Below are 6,000 nucleotides of genomic sequence, written 5' to 3'. Positions count from 1 at the left end.
TCACTACTTACAGAAGGTCACAATCTTTATATATATTTATACTATATTTACACTTTGCTCGGTCTCTTTCCTCTAATAACAATATGTTTCTGTTTCTCCAATAAACAGTTTACATAAATATTATTTGTTACTCATAACATAAAACCATTCTAATGCTATTATTTTAATTTTTTAATGTTAATATTCTAAGAGCTCTAACTGATCTTCATTTACCCAATGTTGAGTTATCAATTAAGTCAACCATTAAAATTAGACATTACCACCTCTGTTGGGAAGCAGAACCATGTATTCACTATACCTTTATGTTTTATCCACTACAGGAGTTTATATTACAATATTATTAAACTACCACTTTTTAAAGTGCTTTTATTACAATTAGTTATCTATCATCTAAAGTACTGGACAAAATATTACTTCCTTCACAGTTAAACTCCATAACCATAAAACAATATCACAAATATTCATTGATCTTCCTATTATAATTCTTTTCTTGTAATTCCTAATAATTAGCAGGGAGTATTCTACACACAGGATTTTCTCTAACCAGGTCGGACGTGTTCATTAGAGTTAAAAGAACATCATATTAATTGTTGAAGATTTCAATTGTTTGTAGTTTTCAAATAATCCTGGCATATATAAATGATGTTTCTTACTCAGGCCATTGTTAATAATCCACGGAGCATTGTTATCCTGCCATAGTACATTGTAATTACACTTACTGCTGTCTACAACTATTAACCCTTTCCTATTATGAACACACCCTGCACTGCAAGTTATCCGCGACATGTGAGTAGTATTGTTAATAAGTGTATTACTGCAGTTGTTTAACCCTTGCCTTTTATACAACTTAAATGCTAATTCTTATTTTGTATCTTATCTATGTCAGCGCCATATGGAGAAGCTATCACAGAAATCCTCCCTCTGTATACATAGATACACATACACACACCCATCATTCTGCTGCTTATCCCTCATAGATCAAATATTGTCACAGCCATATAACCACAATCATCCTCACACCAAACATGGACTCCACCTCCCCCTCTTGTATATTGTATTGTCTGCAGACTCAGGTACACCTTGGCTGATCGGGTCCTCTTCTAGTGACATAGAATGGATGACGGATGGATACAGTACTTTGGATGTATTTCTTGTGGAATTTATTAATAGTGTATATAATGTATCATCTCATGGAACATCCAACCCCAAGGCTGTAAACACCATTATCCATTCTTATCAGTCAGGATTTACACTGATGAATGTCTATAGTTTTATGAAGATTATCTCCTCTGTATCCTATTCACATAGAACAGTCTAATATCATGTTCATAAAGTGAAATATGACTTAATATTTATGACATCTGGAAGTGTTCTTGCCATAACCATAGCACAAAATCCTGTTAATTCCCTACCTACCTCTGTGTACAAACTATTAATCATATCTGCTATCAAAGAGCTCTCGCCTGTAATGTACCACACAAGTCACTTTACAACTTTCAAATGTAGAAAAACTATTTTAACCAAAGACTGGCTGTACTGTGCTGAACACAACACTGCTATCCTGCAGTCCTCATCCTAAACAAGCATTAAGGATTAACCAGCCACAGTCATCGGCAAAGAGGTGCTGCAGCAGCTATACACAACAGGCAGAAGGAAGAGGTTCAAGGTGCCGGAGGAAGGAGCCTGGTGGTGGCAGCCAGTACTGCAACCAATGAGGAGATAGCACTTACGGCTGGTGAGTGTATGGTGGGCCGATAACAGCTGCAGGAATGGTCAGTAATGGAAGGTGACTGATGGAAAGATAATACTGTAAACCACCGCCCCAAACAGGGCGACAGAGTAAGCCCATCCTGTCACAGATATAACCGGTGGCGCAGCAATCCCATCCTGCCACAGATATAACTGGTGGCGCAGTAAGCCCATCCTGTCACAGATATAACTGGTGGTGCAGTAATCCCATCCTGCCACAGATATAACTGGTGGTGCAGTAATCCCATCCTGCCACAGATATAACCGGTGGCGCAGTAAATCCATCCTGCCACAGATATAACTGGTGGTGCAGTAATCCCATCCTGCCACAGATATAACCGGTGGCGCAGAAAGTCCATCCTGCCACAGATATAACTGGTGGCGCAGTAATCCCATCCTGCCACAGATATAACTGGTGGTGCAGTAATCCCATCCTGCCACAGATATAACCGGTGGCGCAGTAAATCCATCCTGCCACAGATATAACTGGTGGTGCAGTAATCCCATCCTGCCACAGATATAACCGGTGGCGCAGAAAGTCCATCCTGCCACAGATATAACTGGTGGCGCAGTAATCCCATCCTGCCACAGATATAACTGTTGGTGCAGTAATCCCATCCTGCCACAGATATAACTGGTGGTGCAGTAATCCCATCCTGCCACAGATATAACTGGTGGTGCAGTAATCCCATCCTGCCACAGATATAACTGGTGGTGCAGTAATCCCATCCTGCCACAGATATAACCGGTGGCGCAGAAAGTCCATCCTGCCACAGATATAACTGGTGGCGCAGTAATCCCATCCTGCCACAGATATAACTGGTGGCGCAGTAATCCCATCCTGCCACAGATATAACTGGTGGTGCAGTAATCCCATCCTGCCACAGATATAACTGGTGGCGCAGTAATCCCATCCTGCCACAGATATAACCGGTGGCGCAGTAAATCCATCCTGCCACAGATATAACTGGTGGTGCAGTAATCCCATCCTGCCACAGATATAACTGGTGGTGCAGTAATCCCATCCTGCCACAGATATAACCGGTGGCGCAGAAAGTCCATCCTGCCACAGATATAACTGGTGGCGCAGTAATCCCATCCTGCCACAGATATAACTGTTGGTGCAGTAATCCCATCCTGCCACAGATATAACTGGTGGCGCAGTAATCCCATTCTGCCACAGATATAACTGGTGGCGCAGTAATCCCATTCTGCCACAGATATAACTGGTGGCGCAGCAATCCCATCCTGCCACAGATATAACCGATGGCGCAGTAAGCCCATCCTGTCACAGATATAACTGGTGGTGCAGTAAGCCCATCCTGCCACAGATATAACTGGTGGCACAGTAATCCCATCCTGCCACAGATATAACTGGTGGCGCAGTAATCCCATCCTGCCACAGATATAACTGGTGGCGCAGTAATCCCATCCTGCCACAGATATAACTGGTGGAGCAGTAATCCCATCCTGTCACAGATATAACCGGTGGTGCAGTAAGCCCATCCTGCCACATATATAACTGGTGGTGCAGTAATCCCATCCTGCCACAGATATAACCGGTGGCGCAGAAAGTCCATCCTGCCACAGATATAACTGGTGGTGCAGTAATCCCATCCTGCCACAGATATAACTGGTGGTGCAGTAATCCCATCCTGCCACAGATATAACTGTTGGTGCAGTAATCCCATCCTGCCACAGATATAACTGGTGGTGCAGTAATCCCATCCTGCCACAGATATAACTGGTGGCGCAGTAATCCCATCCTGCCACAGATATAACTGGTGGCGCAGTAATCCCATCCTGCCACAGATATAACTGTTGGTGCAGTAATCCCATCCTGCCACAGATATAACTGGTGGTGCAGTAATCCCATCCTGCCACAGATATAACTGGTGGCGCAGTAATCCCATCCTGCCATAGATATAACTGGTGGTGCAGTAATCCCATCCTGCCACAGATATAACTGGTGGAGCAGTAATCCCATCCTGCCATAGATATAACTGGTGGTGCAGTAATCCGATCCTGCCACATATATAACCGATGGCGCAGTAAACCTATCCTGCCACAGATATAACCGGTGGCGCAGTAATCCCATCCTGCCACAGATATAACTGGTGGCACAGTAATCCGATCCTGCCACATATATAACCGGTGGTGCAGTAATCCCATCCTGCCACGGATGTAACAGGTGGCGCAGTAATCCCATCCTGCCACAGATATAACTGGTGGCTCAGTAATCCCATCCTGCCACAGATATAACTGGTGGCGCAGTAATCCCATCCTGCCACAGATATAACTGGTGGCGCAGTAATCCCATCCTGCCACAGATGTAGCCGGTGGCGCAGTAATCCCATCCTGCCAGATATAACTGGTGGCACAATAATCCCATCCTGCCAGATATAACTGGTGGTGCAATAAACCCATCCTGCCACAGATATAACTGGTGGCGCAGTATTCCCATCCTGTCACAGATATAACTGGTGGCGCAGTAATCCCATCCTGCCACAGATATAACTGGTGGCGCAGTAATCCCATCCTGCCAGATATAACTGGTGGCGCAGTAATCCCATCCTGCCACAGATATAACCGGTGGCGCAGTAATCCGATCCTGCCACAGATATAACCGGTGGCGCAGTAATCCCATCCTGCCACAGATATAACTGGTGGCGCAGTAATCCGATCCTGCCACATATATAACCGGTGGTGCAGTAATCCCATCCTGCCACGGATGTAACAGGTGGCGCAGTAATCCCATCCTGCCACAGATATAACTGGTGGCTCAGTAATCCCATCCTGCCACAGATATAACTTGTGGCGCAGTAATCCCATCCTGCCACAGATATAACTGGTGGCGCAGTAATCCCATCCTGCCACAGATATAACTGGTGGCGCAGTAATCCCATCCTGCCACAGATGTAGCCGGTGGCGCAGTAATCCCATCCTGCCAGATATAACTGGTGGCACAATAATCCCATCCTGCCAGATATAACTGGTGGTGCAATAAGCCCATCCTGCCAGATATAACTGGTGGCGCAGTATTCCCATCCTGTCACAGATATAACTGGTGGCGCAGTAATCCCATCCTGCCACAGATATAACTGGTGGCGCAGTAATCCCATCCTGCCACAGATATAACTGGTGGCGCAGTAATCCCATCCTGCCAGATATAACTGGTGGCGCAGTAATCCCATCCTGCCACAGATATAACTGGTGGCGCAGTAATCCCATCCTGCCAGATATAACTGGTGGCACAATAATCCCATCCTGTCATAGATATAACTGGTGGCGCAATAAGCCCATCCTGCCACAGATATAACTGGTGGCGCAGTAATCCCATCCTGTCACAGATATAACTGGTGGCGCAGTAATCCCATCCTGCCACAGATGTAGCCGGTGGCGCAGAAATCACATCCTGCCACAGATATAACTGGTGGCGCAGTAATCCCATCCTGCCACAGATATAACTGGTGGCTCAGTAATCCCATCCTTCCACAGATATAACTGATTACACAGTAAGCCCCTCCTCCTCCCGCTGATAATCGCTCTGTGTGATTACAGTGCAGACTTTACTTTAAGTAGTTTATTCATTTCCCAGCACATTTCTTAGTGCAGTGAATAAATTAGTGACATCACGGAACAACGAGAGAGTGAATCTTATCTATGTGCGGTAACACCCCCAAATGGCCAGCACTGGTACTACTATATACTGCTACATGATGTAACTATTCTTAATGCTGTCTTCACTTTAGTAAGTGATATATTTCCTTCTAACTCTGCCCCGTAGTACTTCCTGCTCCTGCGTGCTGGCTGGTGCCACTCTACGCTGAGTACTTTGTAAATGTAACACCAGAACTAGCCAGGACATAAGCTGATGGCATGTAATACACTTCCTGTCTAGGACAAGACCAGCCGCCTTCTCCAAAATGATCGGAGTCTCTTGTAAAGATAAACTAAGATCCTCAGCAGAACGAGTCCATGAAGACAAAGGTCTGATTTATGCACCAGGATAATTACGTCTTTCTTCATAGAACTCTGGAGACATCACAAGTTCAGCAGCGACGTCTCGCTAGACAATAACAGTTGTCGTCTATAAGGCTGCCAGGGGCAGGGGTATAATACAAGTTGCACATTTGCTGCTATTTTAAGTGATGTTGATGACGCTACCTGTGACCACATGATACAGATGAGCCAATAGTCATCTTTCTATATAATCTGACAAAACATTCGTCTTGTATCACGACCACCATA

This window comes from Mixophyes fleayi, chromosome 1 (assembly GCF_038048845.1).
Source record: "Mixophyes fleayi isolate aMixFle1 chromosome 1, aMixFle1.hap1, whole genome shotgun sequence".
Classification (NCBI taxonomy): Eukaryota; Metazoa; Chordata; class Amphibia; order Anura; family Limnodynastidae; genus Mixophyes; species Mixophyes fleayi.
This window is presented reverse-complemented; position numbering follows the sequence as displayed.